Raw genomic sequence first — 21,044 nt, 5'->3', positions numbered from 1 at the left:
ATAGTGAGAACTACAGAATTATTTACTCATAATAATGATTTACTACTCATAAACATAAAATGTTTGTGTAGAATATTTCACTACCAAGTTCTGGGAAGAATAAACTTGTTACTCAAACATTGAAGATAATCTGTAGGTCTAATTTTTTAGACAAGTTAATTTGTATTTTTCCATCGTTTATGAATGGTGTGAAAAGACCTCTGACCCGAAGGCAAACAAATCTGAAAGCAACAAACATATTTTTCGTCATTTGAAAACTGAAATATTATAACTGTCAATAAAACTACAGCTGCAGTGAGTGTCTGTCACAGATTTCCTCTCAACTGAAAAAAGGCAGTTCAGACTGAGCTTTCAGCATTAGCCTTTCCTGCCAGGGAGACCTGGGCTGTTGACATTATGGTTGAGTGCTTGCTCTTAGCCCTGACTTCTTTAATCTGTTGGATTCTGCAGAAGTGAATTTCTGAAAGATTTGGGAAAGTCAGTTATTTTAATTACTCTTTCAACCAGTATGAAATCCACAACAGAGAATTTGCATGTGGGAGAGAGTGTACATATAAAGTGCACTTTCCACAGATAATTTCTTAAAGGACAAATAGTTTTCAAACAGTAATATTTTCTTTCCAGCTGAAATTGTTGAACTAACAACTGTTCATGGAATTTGAGTCAAAATACATTGAAACTGATGTCATGGCAAGAGCCAGTCAATTTACTATTTATCGGGATTTTACAAATTTCTATTTTCCTGAAAATTTAGATTATTTTTTTTCTTTCTTCTGTCCTGAGAAGCTCCATTGCCTGCTCAGCACCTGCTTCTGGAATAAAACCTGCCTTTGAATTAATAGCTGTTGTAAGAAGTTAAAGCCAGATTCTGATCTCTGACAGCTGCAAATATGGATAAACATACTGATTTCAGGAGAATAAGCTATATTTTGCAGAAGTAAAAGAATAAAGTTCATGAACTTTGAAAAACATTATTCATGTTATGTCCATCTATACAGTTTAAACTCCTAAAGATGAAAGAATGGAAGATATTAAAGTTTTAGAGACAACATAGTTTAGGAAATGTCAGTGTTTTACCATAAGCCTTACCTGACTCCATGTGCACCTTGGCAAAGGGTATTAAGCCACACTGCTTACTATTCTTGAGCTTTATTACAGTCTACATTACATTTCTGAGATCGTCCTATATTTGTGTTGACTATGCCTTAGTTACAGCTCAAAAAAACAAACAATAACAAAAAAAATTAGGAAGAGAAAACACATCTGTGCTAAGCTGGTCTGTGTTCCAGGAAAGATCAGCCAACATGAAGCAAAATAAGAAAAAAATCCATATTTGTTTTAAGATATTTCATTCTTCATGGAACTACAGTTAGGGGCTATTTCTCGTTTAGTTTGACAGCATAAAGAAGACAGCTGATATTCCAAGGTTTTTAAAGCCTGTCATGGCCCTTAATAAGACTTAGATAAAATCAAAATATGTAGTAGCAAAATTTGTATGCACACCCAGCATCTGTCATTAGAGAACAAAGGACCACCATGGAAATATAACAAGTAATCTTTACACTCAAAAGTATGTTAAAGTGAAAGTGAGGAGTAGTGTTATTTTTGTGATCAGGTCAGTACCCTACCAGCAGTGAACCATTGATGACTGCACCAACCAACTCTGAATAGCAGTCATATGCATATTCACCACACAAAATGTAATTTAAAAGACACAAATTCATATGTAATGCATGTGGTGATGATGAAGAATTGTAATATTAGGTTTTTTACCCCCAAGATGTTCCTCTAGAGCAGTTCCACATTTAAGAAAGAATGGAAAATATGATTATAACACAACAGTGAACAAATGAGTCCACGCTCTTCTTAGTCCGTCCACTTTTGCAATGTCATCACAAGCATCTACGTAAGATTATGTCAGAACAGTCATACCATAAGAAGTCAAGCACTCAGCCTGCTATCTCACGTTCAAAAATAATTAGTAATGGATGCTTAAACAGGAATATAAGAAATAGACAGGCATTCAGTGATATATTTCAGGCTACAATCTCTTGGGTTACTCCATTCTGCAGTTTAGGAGATTCCTACACCAAATTTAATACTCTTCTGTTCAACTACCTTTGATGGATTTTTCTTCTCTAGTCATCTATCATATTGCTTTTAATCCATCTAAAATCTTGGCATCTTTAGTTTAGAGTCACAAAGAGGTTCACCATTTAACCAAGGGCTATATTTATGGCATAGGTCACAGATTCCAGAATTGGGCATACAGCCCCCACAGTTCATACAATGCATCTATAAAATGATTTTATGAGAACCCTCAGCTGCAACAGTAAGGTAGAGAGATAGAATTAATAGTAGGGGAAAAAGGAAAAAGGAAGACATTAATTTATTCTGGAGGAAAAAAGATAAAAACAAGACAGATAATACAGCTTGATATAGTGCAATTGAAAGAAAAAAATATGAATGTGGCACAAGCAGAAGACTAGAACATGTTTACAACCTATAGGGAATTACTACAATCCTGATAGTCCAGGTTTTGTTCTATACAGAGAATAACGTATAACATGGTTTCATGTCCACAGATATGACGACTATTTTGCTCTCTGAATTAAGAACAAATGCAGATTTTCTGCCCCCCAAAAATCCATAGCTGCAAAACACAATTTACATCAAATAGGATTCAGACAAAACAGTCTCTGAAGAGGAACGTGAGTTTTTTGACTTCAGCTTAATTCTCTTACAGCTTCTTGCAGTATTTTTGACTGCTATTACACAGATTCAACACAGTTCACATTTAGCATCAATAAGTACTTGTGCACTTTTTAATGGACACAGCATTGAAATGTAGTCTCCTCTTCTGCCAGGGAGTTACAAAAATAAATGGTAGCTGGATAAGACAGCAGAAAAATGTGAAAGATCAGAAAAAGAATGAAAGCAAATATCAAGGTGCTAGAGCCATGATTTCCACATGAGGAACTTTTACTGGTACCCATTGTCCCTGGAGACAGTTGCCAACACTGCAATTTTGTTAGAGTACACTTGGCTGCCTTTGTGCCTTTGTCAAGCCAGCACATTTCACAGCTATAAATATATGGGCACCCCAGCATAACTCAGCATGTTCCCTTTCTTTGTTGTATATTTTGCATCTCCACTACAGTGTCAGATTAAATGTCTTTTTTTGACAGGTATTCCATCACTGGGTTTGCTCAGGGAAACCCAGGATATTTTCCACTGCCTTTGGGGATGGGGAACAAAAAGTTGGCTGAGTTTTTCTACTGAGCCACATCTGTGTGATCACAGGGACTGAGTTGCTAGAAGCGTTGAAAACAGATTTGATGGCCAGTCACCAATGCAGCTAGTCCAGCCCTGAAGCTATAATGATCAGTTTTTTCAGCACCAAAGGTTCTGTTCATACAGCAGAACTGGTTCTTTGTCATGGGGAAAAACAAATTAACTGGCATGGTTTAAGTGAAATCAGGATGGAAGCAGTTTATTGATTTACTAATGATGTAATTAACCAATGGGAGAACTCTGGCTTCAGGATAAGAATCAGCAATAGAAAAGGCACTGCCTGACTTACACAGTGTGGGCAGTTCCTGCCCACTTTGTCTGCCCTACTTGCTCCCTGAGGTCTCTTCCGTATTAGAGATCTTCATGTTTCTCCTGTACTTTGCAAGCTAACTTTTTCTGAGAGTTTTATTGCTAGTCCCTTGTTTACTGTTTCGATAATGGTCAGCTTAAGCCAATCTGAAATTTTTTCATTGCCTTTTGGTATCATCAGTTTGGGGACAAAGCCCTTTCCAGAGCAAAAAGTTTGGAGTGCTCCTCACACACACCTATGTTTGCATTTACTCTTCCTACCCAGGCCATGTTACGTTTCTCAAATGCACCATTGTACCAGTTCAGACTGATTGATAAGTACAGATTCACTCTTCCATGGGCCAAGTTTAAAATAAAGCAGTATGAAGCCCTGTTTTCAGCATGCTTTCATAACATGGATATTTTCAAACAACTGTTTTCAGAAAGCAAATATTGCCAGAAAAACTGTGCAGTGTATACCAGCTCAAGAAAAATCATGACATGTATTTATTTATAGTCCCCTGGTAAAGATGGATAAAGCTTAACATTTTTTGAGTAATTTTTGGCAGTGCAGCTTGAATTTCAATTAGGCCATTGAACAGATGCAAAGCTTTGGCTTTGTCATTGGGCATCAACGTGGGACTCAGTATTTTGAATATTACAAAGTTATCTTCCTTGCACAGCATCTGGCAAGTCCAATCATCTGTGCTACTAAGTAAAAAATGGAAATAAAGTCATGAATTTAGATTCCTTCAGAGATTTCAATTCAGTGAAACAATGACAGTATACATATTGCAGATTTTTTTTTCCACAGGTTTTGCTCTTTTAACTATTTCTTTGAGAAACTGGTTAGATTACAGCAAGCACAACTTGAGTGGTGTAAAACTATTTCTGAATTGAAAAAAACATATGATTCTATTGACCTATTGACTACCAAATTAAGTTAGTCATCTGTTAGAAGAGTAACAGTTTTAGGTATGAGAGGTTGTGGGGGAGAAAAAATATAACAGCTGCTACATTGAAAGATGAAATAAGACAGGAAAATTTTTGGAAGAAGTAAAAACTGCAAGCTTTATGAATTTGTAATTGAAAAACTTGAACTGTTGTACTGTTTTGCTTACTATATCAGTAAGCAAAATTTTCCTTGAGAAACAACAGAAGCAAGTTCATTCTGACTGAGAAGTGCTTGATGTGTCTTGAACTGTCATTTCCGTACAAGACCTCTTAGCAAAAAAAGACATACAGCTAGATTGTAAACTTCAATTTTGAATACCATCTCATACTTCTCAGTTCCTGACCTCCATGCAGCTAAAAATTTAGAAGTCACACAATATTTTAGAAACAAAATTATACAGAAGTTTAAGCAGTACTTGGAGAAGCAACTGTCAAGCAATCTCAAAAATGGGAAAGGCCAAAGGAAGATACATTCATAGAAAAATGCAGAAGAAAATGAACACATGAAGCCAAATGAGGACCCAGAAGGAATCCAAAGATTTAGACTAGATATGGTCAGGATTTAAAGAAAAAAAGGCTATGCAGGGGTAAGCATTGCAACCTTTAATGAAGCATACTTAAGTACTTTTGTGGATGTACCTCTCCCTTTTTACTACAGACTCCCTAGTGATCAGATCAGTACCATCATCAAGAAAAATATGCAACTGAGATCACTGCAGATGGTTACAAACCACTTCCCTGACACTGCTCCACCTCAGTGAATAAAATCAGCCTTTCCTTGAAATACGGCCATTTTTTAAATTGAAGCATCCTGTCAGAATTGGAGTATTGTATGAGATGCTGATTTCTCACATACAAGGTGAGAAGTACTTTGTCCTTTCTCTCTTCTTTCAGATTCCTGCAATATAGCAGCCTATTATAGCAATGACACTGCATGGAAAAATCAACAACCTTTATCAGCTCCCACCACTGCCTGGAAGTGTCCTGCATTGAGATCACAGTATTGTGTTCAGAGAGATTCAAAATGCTTTGATTTGCGTCCACTTTTACACAGTGGCACGGCCGAGGGCGCTGGGGTGTCTGATTTTTTCACTAATGAAAGAACCACTGAATACAGAAGGTGAAAGGGGGAAAGCACAGCAGCAGCTGCTGTGAGAGGGAAACATGACCCCTCTAAAGTGGTGTTCAGTCCCCTAAGTGGGACTGACAACCCAACCATGCAAAGGAAAGAAAGTGCTGTAGGGAAAGGAATGGTACCACCACACAGGGACACCATCGTACTTTCACTTGCCACACGGGAATAGCAGAAAAAAAGGTTTCATCTGCTGCTTTAGCTGAGTGCACTGGAGTGTGATTTCATTTGTCGGGTGCATGTGTGAGTGCATGTGTGCAAAAGACAACAGGAAGGAGCACTTAGTTTGATTGCACTCTAACCATTTGCTGAAAGGAATTGTGTCTGATAATTTACGTTTTTAAAAGCTTGACTTGCAGTAACTGCTTTAAAAACACTGAACAAGATTAAAAGAAAAAGGTGGAGATTGGAAAATTAAATCTGTAAATGGAAGATGGAATTGCTAATCTATCATGCAGTGGGATGAAATTACATACTAATGGCTTTGTATGTTAAAACTTCATGTTAAAACAAAGATTTTGTTTTTCATTACACAGTTCCTAATAGTCTCAAAAGATGGAGGCCTTTCCACAGGAAAAGAAAAATAAAAGTAGTTTGGATGTTTGCTTGTCAAGTTGTCTGAATATCTGAATAAAGGCATTGAAGATATTTCCTGTGCGGGTCATGAGGTACTGGAACAGGTTGTCCCCAGAAGTTGCATATGCCTCATCACCCCATCCTTGGCCAAGTCAGACAGGGCTTTGAGCAACCTGGTCTAGTGAAAGGTGTCCCTGCCCATGGCATGGGGGTTGGAACTAGATGATCTTTAAGGTGCCTTTCAACCAAAGCCATTCTATGATTCCATCATTTTATGACATTCTCCTTGAGTGTACTGTATGTAAGTCACACTTCAGACAATCATGGGATAGACAACAGCTTTCTTAGGGACAGGGTTAAGTTCGTATATCAGCTTTCACTGTACAAGACCAAAAGGCAAAGCTTCTTGAGAAAGGAGTAGCACAGAGAACAAAACCTCCATTAACTGAAACAAGTAATGAGAGCTGGCTTTCTCACAACTTTAGGGATGTAGAATTTTCCTAGAAATTCCACCTTCTCAGCTGGTGTCAGAATAGCATATTCATTACCTCTAATAAATACATGCAGAGACAATTCTATTGCCCTGCCCACTTTCTTTGCAAATATGGGCTCCTGGATGGCAACCAGCAGAATAATTCTTATCTGTGCAAGACTGCATATTCCTTACCCCAGAAATGGAGCTTCTAGATGGAACACACACACTGGTCCCAGGACTACAGATTTTTATTTAGGATTTGTGCTTCAAATGGGCACCTCAGTGCACATTAGTTTTTCCAGTAAAATAGAAAAGATATTTAACAGGTAACACTGGATCTATTTTTAAAACAAAAACAATGTCTATTTTTTCACTCAACTTCTTCTCTGTATTCAGAAAACCTACCATATTTCAGATATCTCTAGTAATATAGTTCAGGTTCTAAAAGTTCAAAATATAGAAAACCTTATGTCTGTACCATTTGAACCTTCCAAATCTTTAAAAAAATTACTGTTTTAATTAGGAGACTACAATGCTGAAAATGTTTAAGGCATAAGCTGTATTTGGTTGCAGAAATAAAGTTTTATTATAAAGGAGAAAATATGGGGAAAGGAAAATAAAAAGAAACTTGGGCAATGCCTATGGATATTTTAATGAGTTTCTTCCATTAAAAGAAGTTTAAACATTTAAATAAATTTAATTTAAAAATAAATTAACTAAGCAGTTAGTTACGGGACACTTAGACAGTGTCATATATCTATATTTTGTACTGCTTTTTAGTATTAAGTAATTTAAAATGTGTTTTTAAATTTTGAAATGAAAGTACAGAGAAACCCAAAGACTATAATGATCACGCTTTGTCATAATCATCACCTCAGAAACACTTAATTCAGATTACAGAAGAGCCTCAAAGTAAGGTTTCCTTAAATACTCATAATTTTGAAACATCTTTAAAAGTAAGTTCCTGAGCTATGGCTTTTTCTGGGAGGAAAACCCTGAGAAAAAACTGTGTTATGCAAGTGCTTTAATCCCAGATATCCCAGGCAGGACCTTTTCACGTGCTACTTGGGATACAATCCTCTAAGTCCATTGTTAATGCCATTTTTGTCTTGCACAGCTCCCAAACTCAGATTAACAGACCACCCTTGAATGACCAAAGTTCAGAAAATGTCTTCTTTACATTCAGGCTCCTTATTATTGTACTTCAGATAAAACTTCTTCACTTTTTAAAAATTATAGCAGTAATCTAATAGCTGGACATTTACAAAAACTAGCTGCCATGTTTAATTTTGTCAGCTATATGATTTAATCACAAACTGTTCAAATTAAGCAATAAAATCTAGGTGGGGGTGGGCAGAGGGAGGAAGGGAGAGAAAGAAAAATTTTAAAAATTGATACTATTCCATCCTTATTTCATGAGTTAATGGATGCCTATAAAATTATGACACCTCCACTCTTGACACAGGTGTAGTATCTCTGCAGGATTTTTTGGTTTCAGATATTCAATGATCAGACAGGAATACCCACCATGAGAGTGAGGTCTGGGCTATGTTGTCAAAGTACAAAACCTAAAATAATATCATAACTGTTTACTTGGGAGGATGCTCAACTTTCAAATGATATTGAGTGGCTTGGCACACAAATGAAACAAATACTTGCTTCAGTATTATGACTACAAATTTCTTTATACTGTTTCAGCAGATGATTTAAAGTGACAGCTATTTATCATTCTGACCAATGTTGCCTTTTAATTGCCTTTTGTTTCATCACTTTCATGTCATAGCCACCTCTTACCTGCTTTTGTGTGTTTGGGATTTGTCAGGAGCATTCCTGCACTGTACAAAGCAGGTGTCAGTGTTGTGCTCAGAGTAAATCTCCATTCAATAGTAAGGGTGATTTCCCCTATGTTCTGGAAGATCAAGGTGGATTATTCCTATCAGCCATGAGTTAATTCTCTGAAGAATTTGGATGCCCATAGGAGAAGGTGGAAGAGAAGAGTTACAACAGATCAGTTTAACAGGTTTTTTTTCTCTACAGGCAGACAAAACAATCAAAGAGTTCTCAGCTCTACGTTTGCTCAGTGAGAACAGTGGGGAAAGGTCTGCTTCATAGCTGGGATCCTTCATTCATTTAAATATATATTTGACATGGATAATTTATAAAGGACAAAATTTATTGATGTGTCAAAAGACAGCACAGGTCCAACATCACTGGCCATTTTTTCTCCTGCAGAAGTAGTGGATATTGTTATACACTACATAAAGACTTAGTTTAACGTTTTCATCACCCAAACAGTATATATGTTTGTGTATCTATAGCAGTCAGACCATTATTAATGGCTTTTCATCAGGCTTCACAGTGTGTTGGGAGAAAATATATCTCCTGCAGGTCACTACTAATACCATTGCAATGAAATGTATGTAATCACTTTTTGCTGTCAACAGTGTAATAGCAGAGGTGTTCACCCTGTAGATGATCTATTGTATTTTTATGGGTCTGTCTGGGAGGTTTTGTAGGACTGAACATAATCTGGGTTGCTAAATTACATGAAGCTGGTCTGAATGAACAACTTTAAGTTTTAAAAGATTCAAAGAAAATATGCTACTAGCAAACAGATCAATTTTGATGAGAAAAAACATCAAATAAAAATTACCTGACTACTCTTTACTTTAAATTAAAGAATTTATTTAGAATATAAATAAACAGTTTATTATCATATCACAGCTAGGAAGCTGACTTATTCGTGACCATTTTGTATGTGAAAATATTTTTAAACATATGGAAGAATATATAAACATACTGAAAAAATTATCCTACTAAAACTAGGGTATGGATTTTTTGTGCATACACTGTGAAGTTTTCTAGGCTTGGCACATATGTGCGTGCAGTACACATTAATGACTGCACAGTATGTTTCAAGATATACATTATACATGTTCTATAAAAATGTTTTTTTAATGAACAGACAGGATTTCAGCTAACACAATACAAAAAAAAAAAAGAAAAAAGAATAAGAAGGGAAGGGAAGGGAAGGGAAGGGAAGGGAAGGGAAGGGAAGGGAAGGGAAGGGAAGGGAAGGGAAGGGAAGGGAAGGGAAGGGAAGGGAAGGGAAGGGAAGGGAAGGGAAGGGAAGGGAAGGGAAGGGAAGGGAAGGGAAGGGAAGGGAAGGGAAGGGAAGGGAAGGGAAGGGAAGGGAAGGGAAGGGAAGGGAAGGGAAGGGAAGGGAAGGGAAGGGAAGGGAAGGGAAGGGAAGGGAAGGGATTAGTCCAGACCAACAGGGATAATGTTCATTGTTCCTGTGCACATGAACTTTACAGAATGCACAAGGAGTCCAAGTACACACTGAGTGCACACCACACAGGTGGTCTGTGCATGAACAGTAAGAGCAGAATGCCAAATATATTTTGAATTTACTATATGCTGCCTATGAATGTCTCTCCAGACAATACTAGAAATAAATTAGGAAGCCTAAACTGAAAAGCCAGTAATGTGCTGTGTTTTTTTCCAGAGTTGCTTTTTACTGGAAGGCAGTATCTTCATTGGAGGCAAACAGCTTCACCCACATGTATTGCAGGAAAAGGTGGAGGGAAAAAAGGAGGAAATAAAAGTATGGAGGAGGGGAGATAATGGTGAATAGGGACATAGGTTAATGTCATGGGTTAGTCCTTGCTGAACATTTGGCTCATATCACCTTTATCACCTACAGAAGGACCAAAGTGCAGAGTCATGTAGGTTTCAACAATAGAATGACAGTAGAAATCTGTGTTAATTCCAGAATTCTGGAATCTTAGTATCCATCTGTGGGGTGTTTTATACCTTAGTGTAAAGTTAATTAAATCAATATGCATTTACATATTTTAAGGAACATTTGCTGATGATACAGATCAAAGTTTCCAGCATTCAGATAATTATGTTAGAGAATGGCTGGTCAGATGGCACAGTAAGCTTATTTTAAGCTTTTCTAAAATAGTTAAACCAAAATTTTCAATATACCTACTACATCAACCTCTTGGCACTTGTAAAGCAGCATGGCTGTTTTCAGTCCTATGAACTTGCACTGATTTATGCCAATGAAAGAGTAGGCACTGTTGTAAATTGACAGAGTTATTTTTAATTCCATGGACTTACATCCTTTATGCAAACCAGTTACCACATTATGCAGAGCTGGTTGTTTACAATCAGTGTGTGTTGCAAGTATCAATCAACTTAATGCATTTCCAAGCTAGATTTCCAGTCTACGCTAATCATCTAAACCCCTGGATAGAGAATGTCAAGAAAGAGTTGGGTTTTTTTCTTGCACTAGGGCATATTTCTTTTCTCCTAATGTGGATTCATCTTATCTGTTTTAGATGTCTACTTTAAGAGATATGAATCTTACCCTAAAACTGCCTGTGCCTGTGGAGATTTACAGTCACCTGAACAGATTAATTCTACATCTAGTCTTAAAATAAGGTGACTCACCTTTTGGAAGTGTTTGTAGCTTTTACTGTGAGAATATCCTAGGATATGAATTGGATGAGTAATTTTTAGAAACTTACATTTGGGACAGAAGAACTCTTGCCACAACTCCAGGAGTTTTCAAATAATCAACAGGAGCCAAGAGCTTATAAATTTGTTAAATAATTGCTACTTCTTTCAAACCTACATGTCACCTAAGAGGATACCAGAGTCCTTAATTATATGGAAAAAGTGCTAAAAACATTACCTTTAAATAGTATTAAATGGCAAAAGTCCAATGGCCAGAAGTTCAAATGTACAAAAATATATGGGAAACCAATTGGAGATCCTAAGGGGAAAGTACAATTTCATCTTTTCCGCACTTACAATCAATTTAAAACAAATCAAAAATCTTTGGTACATGTTCATACTTATGAAATGGCAGAGATTGTGATCCAGTCACTCTGTGCTCATTACATTCTGCTCTACTGAACATACCAAAAATGAGCATGGACAGTGATTAAACACAATGGCATAAAAAAAAAGCCTACAAGATTTACTTTATTCCTACAACGTGCTCCGATTTAAAAAATAACAAACACAAACACAAGAAAACCAAAACATACACAAAACAAAACAAAAAACCCCCTCATTGTATATAAAAGAAATGAAATTAGTAAAGTTACATCCTTGCAAAAGATGGATGAAATTATAGCGTATATATAGAGATACTTTTAGGATAATGTTTGAAAGTAAGAAAAAACAAACAGAACAAATAGCCAACAAAATCACTGACCCCAGTGCAATAGGAATTTGTAATAGTTGAACACACACATCTCCCACATTCACATGACAAAACCCAGTGTGTTCGGGTTAACACTATCCCATTGCAAGTAATCATCATCAGTGGGAATGCAGCACTGAACAACTATCAGTTGCTGCCTGCTGTAAAAGGCTCCCATAGTTTTATATTAAAGAAACATTTTTATGTTTACCAGAAATATTTATGGGATTCTCTCCAAGTACTGAATTAGAAGAAAAAGAGATTTAAGTGATCCATGTCAGAACAAAGAATGACTATTTTATGAGTTTACTGCTCAGCTTATTACTCTGTGCTGGCATTTGCTTTACCACCTTGACAGTCTGAAGTAATTTAGTAGATTGTGTACCATCACTACTTTAATTACAATGCTTCACTGAGCAGTCACTTGTGCACTTGCTAAGAATTTTCTGCTAAGAAATTGTTCTGTCCACTGCCATCAAGCCATAACTTGAGGACTTAATAACAGAGGTGCATGTAGCCAAAAGCTATTCATGTGGAAAGAATGACAACCACTAGCACACACAAAAAAACACTGCAGTCAGATGCAAAAGTTAAATCTCAAGCACCAAACCAATCCACCAGCCTTCTGCTAAATGACTCTGTTAGATCTCAGTTCTGCAAAGATCCAGGTAGCCTCCTACTGCTGCTTCACTGAGGTGCTTTTAAGGATTGACTTACCTAATCTCAGGCCCTCCTATTTTCTCCATGAAGATACAACTCATTTATCACACTCCAGAATCCTCCATTTGCTAGCTATAAAAAGAAGAAAATTGGGTGTGAGAAACAAAAAGGGTCACTGAGAGAATCCCAGTTGATCATTTCATATAAATAAAATCTTCCTTATGATTAGAACTCAAAGTAGCTCTACAAACACTAATTAAGAGCTTGCTATTAGCCTTTAAATGGGCTTTACTTGGCCCAGTTTCACAGACAGAGAGGCAGAGGTTGTTCATTTACTTCTTCAACATTACAGTCTAATTGTAACACCCACTCCGACTCAGATTTCTACAAAAAATATCATTATTTCCCAGCCTCTGTTGGAAGGATAGGAAGAAGACCAGGAACTTCTGACACCTTGGTCTGGTCCTTTATGCATGGAAACAAAATTCAATGTTTCCTCATGAAAACTAAAGGCTTGCATTTTTCAGTATAAAGATATGTAGCCGTAAAATTTTCTGAGGCTATCTGGATGACAGTCCAGCTCAGTTTTGAAACAGTTCAGGAAATTTGGCAGAATATTAAAAAGAAAATTTCCAAATATCATAACTGTAGGGAGGGAAATCCTTCCCTCATAAACAGTTGCCAAGCTTGGTGGGGATGTTTTCTGGTTCTTGCAACAGAGTTATCAGCAGTGGGAGGAAGTTTAAAACTTGTGAAGTAGGACAGAGGCTCCTCCTTTACCATGGAATATGCACTGAGAACACATCTCATTCTCAGTTTAATAAATTAAACTTAGTTAAATAGAGTTAAACTAATTTATATTAGGTTATAGGACAGGGGATTATTTGCCAAGAAAACCTTGAAACAAGGATAAAAGCAATCCCATGAGAAAAATGTTTCCAGCTAGAGGGATGAAGTTTCTTTTGCTGGCACAAGGACAGTGCAGTGCATAGCAGCTCCAGTTCCAGAATAACTGAAAACCACCTGAAAGAGCTTGAGGATTCTAGCAGTTTGTGTGTCAAGCCCTGCAACATAAAGGGTAGCAATTACATAATTTTCCACTCCAGATAAATTTAGATTCCTCCCATGTATATCAATATAATTTTCAGTTAACAGTTTTTATCTGCACAAAAACTTATATGTATTTTAATTTTTTCAGCTGTCTTCCAAACAGATCCTAATCCCTCAGATAGTTTATTTTTTTCTCAACACACATTACTTTAATGACAATGTTAATTTTCTCGTACTAAACAAGACAGAATTTATTTCAAGAAATTAGATTTCAAATGAAAGCAGAGATGAGAAAACCTGCATAAAAACATGGGACTTAGCACTACATGCATCGGAGATGTCTATACACTTTTTCTTTCTAGCTTGTATGAACTTTTTAGCCATTCACATAATCTATGGTAAGTACTATTAAGATTTCCTTTACTGGTTAAGAATCCAAAGTATAAAAATAAATAAATGTCTGTAAATGAACAGACACTAAAGATTTATATCAGCGTCCACTTTTTCTTACATAATATCCAATGAAATATTAAGGAAATTGCATATCAAAAAAATCATTCTTATTAGACTAAATTTCTCAAATTCAGTAAAAAATTAGTATCATTGAGGCTCAGGAAGCAATAGCTACACCAAAATCCTGGTATACTCCTGTATTAATAGGTCCTGACACATTTTCAGCAGGACTCCACATATCTAGCATTTGTCTCTGAAAGTACACTTATAAAAATATTTTCTCTGGTGACACTGAAGTTTTAAGCAACTCAGTCTTCCCTCACCACCCTCTCAAGTATCCTGGAAAAATTGTTTCTGGTTCCAGAACATAAAAAATATACATGAAACCTTGGATGAAAATAGTTTTAGCCTCATCCAGTTCTTTGCACAGTTCATTGCAAATTGCCAGAACAGTTCTTCCAGGGAGGGCATAGGGTGCTGATGAGCATTCACGAAAGGAAAGGTGCATATGCTGCCCAGCAGTTGGTAAGTGTAGCAATTCTGAGACAGGGATTTCAGTGTCACCAACGCTGGTTCAGCTCCAGAGCACTCCTAAGGGATTTGCTAACACACTGGGAGGTAAGTTAGGGCTCCAGCCAAATGGTGAAAGGTAAATCCTACCATCTGTACTGACACAACTGTTTGGTTTTTAAGGCAAAGTCAGAAAAAATAAGCACGTATAACTCAGTACCCTTCTGCAACTTTAAAGTGTCATTTATCTTAATTCAAAGATAATTAATAATTAATGAAGAAAAAACAGAAGGAGACAACATTATTTTAAAATGTTTCACTATAATGAACATATGAATAAAAAGTACTAATTCAGAAATTCAAGTATTTTTTCCAATTCTAGTTATCTTGGGAAAAAAATGCAGTTTCACACATATATATACCACGTTCATAAACATTTTAAAAACAAAGATATTTAGATAAAGTTCCTAGTTTATTTTAATGAACAGTTACAACCAAATTTTCTCATTGTAAATGTAACCACTTTATGAGGTCAATAACCCAGAAAAAAGTGAAATATTTTAATACTTACATCTACATTTTGATCTCCAAATTAGATACACAAATCATATGAATGTAAAAATACTGCAAAGCATTGTTGAAAATTGCTGTGGCAATATCACTACAAACACATTTAATGTCTGGACTAATTCCAATAGCATATTGAAATACAAGCCAATATTTTATAGCTTTTAAAATTAAAGCAATGGGTCATTAACACAAGGTTTCTTCAGATTGTCTTTACAGAGATAATGATAATATCAGGGAAAGCCTGGCACTGTTATCTTGCTTTTCAGTGTATTCTAAAGAACTCAGATAGATTAAGTAAGGCCATACACTTCATGCAGCCAATTCTCAGTGGTATTTCAGGAGAGATTTATCGAACCAGTAGATTGTTTCCTCTCAGATACCACTGAGACATGCCCATGGAATTCTAAGATGTTTACAGTAAATTAGAAACTAATTAGTTGAACTGAAATGCCAGCACCTGCTTCTGCATTATTTAAAAGAATAAAGGGGGAAAAGAAAAAATCAACAGAAAAACATTTCGAGTTTCATAAATGGAGATAATACTTCAGGGCCTGGATTTATCCAGGCCTATTTAATCATTTGAAAAGGTTGTCAGAATTATTGGGTTATGAAACTGAATCAATGCATCTTAGATATTTTTCCTTCCTGCATCTTTATAGTCATTATTGTATTAAGATTCTGGCAAACAAGGCCAACAATATTTATGGTTCCTGCCATAACATTAAAAATGCATATCCCATTCAGATTTTATGAATCTTGAATTGCAGCAGGAAATGAGCAGTTTAGATGATAATTGACTTGTAAGGATTAGAACAGTTCAGGTTTCTCCCTGTGCAAAGAGAAGGTTCATCTGAGGTCTTGCAGATAAATGATAATTCCTTCAAAACACCACATCTGTCTTTACGAAAAGGTGCTTTTGTTCTGCAACTCTATATTGTGACAATAACAGTTATTAGTAAATCAGATAGAGCAGGCTCAGCTAGCCATTTTGTGATGGTAAAATAAGGTTGAAATACCAATGAAATATTAGATACATGTGGTATTTCATATAGTGCATAACCCATAACCTGCCAATCCTAATGAGTTTGTAATTTAATCAGGAAAATATAGTACCCAAGCAATTCTGGATAGGAATGTGTACCATCAGTGAGAGAATCAAATAAAAATGCTCTGAGAAGAACTGTGTTTCACATGGAGAACAGAGGGGAAATTTTCATAGTACAGGAATTAAGAAGTTTTTGATATCAGAAAAAATTTCCCAAATTATAGAACTTAAAAGGAAAAGATAGCATTCTCCCTTTTCATATGCTATTTTGGTTATATCCATATTTCATCATTCCATTTCAATTAATAATTACCAAAGTATAGTCATCTTTTCTTGCTATCAGTGTGCAAGAAGCAGAAATATCTTCTTTTCCTTCTTTTATATTCTACCTCAGTATAAAACTACTGGAACCAAACAAACACCCAGGTGGAGCTTGCTATCTCAAAGTATTAATAGTAATTAGATATTCAGTAATATTAGATTTCATAAATTCCCTTAGATCCCCGTTAAAAAATTAAATATTTTAGTTTTCCAGCAAAGTTCTCTGATCTTTTTTTCTACCCTTTTCTATTCTTTTTTCTCACCTTACCCATAATAAATTTTGTAGCTCTTAAATTTTGTCCTCTAAAATTTTGTAGCTACTCTAATTGCTTAATCTGATCTTCAATCAGCTCATCAGATCTAATATGCAATGCTAGTATGCTTAGAAGTCCCCAAAAAGCAAGAAAACTGTTTTTGTACACCTCGCTGGACACAAATTCTGCTGTGACTTTCCTTCAGAATTTGTCTTTTAAATCAGGTATCAGACTATGACCTTTTTCATGGTAATTATTCTTTCAATAAAAAGAATAAAAATCAATTTGTGAAGCTCTTAAGAAAAATTGTTTTATAATATTCTATTGGAGCATGTTTAAAAATATGTTCATGATTGTAATTTAACTGAACCATTTCACTTCAATGCGAAATTAAGCTCGTTATGGTGCCATGACATGTTTGAGTATTCACACCCGAGGTCTCATTTCCCCCATCAGTGAGCCCAGTGGAAACACACGCCATGCAGTGCTATACTGTGCTCTCCCCACACACCGTGTCGTGTTCCATGCAAGCACCACAGCGGATGGAGAGCGTAGATCCAGCTCACAGGAGGCCAGAACTATTCCCACAGCACCACAGTTTAATGTCAAACAGAATGACTCCATCAAAGAAGTGTAAATATTTCCACGACAGGGGTGGGAGGGAGTGGCGGAGATCGAATTTTTCCCTTTGTCAAAGAGTAGAAACCTCAGATTTCAGTGATCACATATCCCAGGAATCTCATAACCAAAGTCTAAAACACCTCTTTAGAGTGTACAAGTCTCTCTACCTATATTATGTGACAAATTTGAAGGAGCTCAAACACCTGAGGTTTATATATGTAATATGTTAACCTAACTTTCTCATGGCTGCAAATAAATGGTTGAGTTACAAGAATAGAAGCTTTCAAGTGAGGTGGGGTTCTTTCTCAGGAAAAAGGACCATGATGAAAGAATGTTTTCTACTGGCTTTTGGATTTGCAATGTGCTAGTGTCTTTGGAATAAATTTACTTGAAAAATAAATAAGAAGAGAAGAACCAGGCATAGGTTTATAACATGGACCTTTAAGAATAAACCTTGAAGAGAAATACATGCTGTCATAGAATTATTACAAATGTGACTTGAAACCGTGAGCAGAGACACAGGCTCTTATTTTTCTTATTTTATTTTAAATTTGCATAAAATTTCTGAGGGGAAAAAAAGGATATGAAGTAGACTCCAGCTAATTATATAATTTAAAAACATATTTTAGCTCAAACTGGAACTCAACCAAGTTCCAAGCATCATTGTAAAGACTTTATTGAACTCTGCCATCCTCCCAGAGGCTTGCAGTTCAGAGGAATGGATCAACCAGGTGCTCACATGGTTGCAGAGGGATCTCCAGCTCTGAGCCTGTCTGCACTGCTTGGCATCTTCCTGCCCAAATCCCTATCTATCATCACATGCATGGACAAAATCTTCAACAAAAAACAGCATCTTTTCACTGTCTTTACTGTTCTTCACAGCAAACACTAGCCAAGAGCTCAATTATTTGGTTGTACTTCGAGTTGAGTATTTGCTGCTTTTAATCAGAATGATCTTTGTTTCCCAGTGTCCTGGAGTGGACACTGGTGTTGAGCTGGTAGCCCCAAGCCAAGCCAGGCTCAGCAGCCGCCCGCAGTGTCCGTGTCCGTGCACATGGATCCATGCATGTCTGCACGGGCGTGTTCGGGGGGATCCCCGTGGAGGACACAGGCAGAAAGGTCTGAGAAGTTTTTAATCCTGCTTCCTCTGGGCTGTGGAACTAGTCTCATTCCAAATGCAACATTTTACTATACGTTTCTTCAGTTATACAAGACTGTATGCTACCCTCAAAGGCATTTCAAAGAGGCTGTGATTCTCCATTTGTAACGATTCCCATTTCCCAGCAGAGGTGAAGAAACCCTCCTTGGCTGAAGCCTGAGCACCATGCCTGACTGTACCACATGGCCCTTGTGAAACCTAAATATTGTCATTTCCAGTATAAAAACAGTTCTGCACTCATGGGCTGGTTGAAAAAGTAACCTTATTGGATTGAATTCTAATGAAAATGGCATCAAAGGCACCAGAATCAGACAGAAGAAAAAAGTTTGGTCTCTATTTCCTGAAACAGAAGTAACTGTATTCTTAATTCATCTCCCTAACTGGAATAATCATAAATAATCCAGGTTTTTTGCTAATTACTTCACAAGTAAATCAGAAAACCCCATCATGCTTCATCAGCAAATGATAAATAATATAATGCAAGTTTCTCTATCTAGACATCTGTAAGGAGTTTGGGAATGAAGAGCAAACCTTTTAAAACAATACTTTCAATACCTGAGCAAGTCATTATTATGATTCTGTTTTATTTATTACTTCTTAAAACATTACTAAGTTATTTTTTGTTTCACATTAAGTAACATGTACAAAATTTGCATTGCAATTTCAAGGCCCTCTCTTTCAAAATCAGATTGCTGTTTTTAATGTGGGTGGACTAACTGTTCCTCCTCTAAGTATTGCTGGCTATTCTTTTTCCAGCTGAAGTCAATACATTAATCAGGCTATCACCACCATAAACAAATGTAATCTATTTCATTCATTGATTAAACCAGCAGAGCCTGAAGGAACGTTTCACCATCCAGGAAACCAAATGGGTATTTATAACTTCCATTCGTGCTCTTTTTGCATACAGATTGTGAAATCATAGAGGCAGCATTTTGGTTTCTGACCTAATGTATTCAAATAGAGGGAGCAGTCAATTTTGCAAAAGCAGCAAAAAGAATTTAAATAAATGTTTCAAAATCTAAGTCTGCCAGTAAGATGCAGTATATTTTAATATAAACATTACACAAGTTCCATTCTGAAACTTGAAACACTCCTGCTTTAAAGAACATTTTGCTTCAACTTCTGGACCTCACTGCTGTCACTGCTCCCCAGATGTCTGGCCCTGTGAAAAACAGCACACGATTTGCTCTGAGAGGGGGACTAACAAAAGATTAAACTGAGTATAATCCCGACCTGTGGACTTTAAGGGACGAAATGCACATATTTCCAGCATCTGTCTATTAAAACTGACTACTCTTGTACCTACTTATGGGCCATTTGCAAGTACAGTTTAACTCCATTAAATCATAATTTTCTGGATAAAATATTTTGTCAACACTTTAGAGTCTTCATTTCCCTCCCAGATTTCCAATCCCAGAGGTTTCAAGTGGTTCTGAGCCTAGCTAGGATCACAAAGGATTGTAAAATAAACCATGAGTTTGGGTAGGTTGTTAGGGGCATTTTTGAGGCAACAAATAGCTAATCCAAAAAACTACTTTGTCTTGTCTAGAAAAGTTATCTCCAAAGCCTGCTGACCAGGGCTTGCAGTAGTTACTTAGGGGGAGTCATAGGAAAGCTTGTACCCATTGATTCTTCCCCTTCTATTTTGTAAGATTTTGCCTCTCTTCGAATCACAGAATTGTCTGAAAATTACCTCTAAGCTGATCAAGTCCAACCATTAACCCAGCACTGCCCTGTTCACCACTAAACCACCCTTAGGTTTTTTGAAAACTTCCAGGGAGGGTGATTTCACCCCTTCCCCTGGGCATCCTAATTCAAAGCCTGGCCATATTTTCAATGAAGAAATTCTTGAAAATATCCAATGTAAACTTCCCCTGGAGCAACCTGAGGCTATGTCTTGTCCTGTCACTTGTTATGTGGGAGAAGAGACCAACCTTTGTTTGGAAAAAATATAATAAAATCCATTTTGAAGAGCAAAAATGACAGAAACAAGCAAATTATAAAAAGCACTTAGAAGATAAAGAGCATCATTCCTTGTTACATTGCACAGAGTGACAGACATAAGAAGGCCCTACATCAATTTACAATCCTCCAGAAAAATTTAAATGAAACTATATACTGCATGTAATTATGTAAAGAGATAATAAGAAAGGATAGAAAAATAAAGGTCTTCATGTAATGACACTTGGGAGAAAAAAAGAAGTGGAAAGGCTGGACAAATCACAGGACAAGAGCAAATCTGATGTTGGCAAAGACCTCTGTAGATTGTCAAGACCAGCCTGTTCACAGCAGAGTCAGCCACAATTGTTTCCCAGGATCATGTCCAGACAATCCATCTCCAAGGACAGATACTCCACAACCTCTCTGGTCCTGTCATCACACACCCCTGAAAAGAAACTGTCATTACTACCCATCATCAGTACACATTATAAGCCTTGCTTTCTCCAGGGTGAACAAG

General features: G+C 36.6%; 1 long non-coding RNA gene across 1 annotated transcript in view; it reads right to left on the bottom strand.

The window, feature by feature from the left end:
• LOC148223722 (uncharacterized) overlaps window positions 1-21,044 on the bottom strand; it is a 49,291-nt gene that overhangs the window by 10,490 nt on the left and 17,757 nt on the right. Inside the window, exon 2 of the long non-coding RNA XR_015804048.1 lies at window positions 12,658-12,732. This is a non-coding gene — a long non-coding RNA (uncharacterized LOC148223722). The remainder of the gene's footprint in view (window positions 1-12,657; window positions 12,733-21,044) is intronic.

This window comes from Sturnus vulgaris, chromosome 5 (assembly GCF_052056855.1).
Source record: "Sturnus vulgaris isolate bStuVul1 chromosome 5, bStuVul1.hap1, whole genome shotgun sequence".
Lineage (NCBI taxonomy): Eukaryota > Metazoa > Chordata > Aves > Passeriformes > Sturnidae > Sturnus > Sturnus vulgaris.
This window is presented reverse-complemented; position numbering and strand designations above follow the sequence as displayed.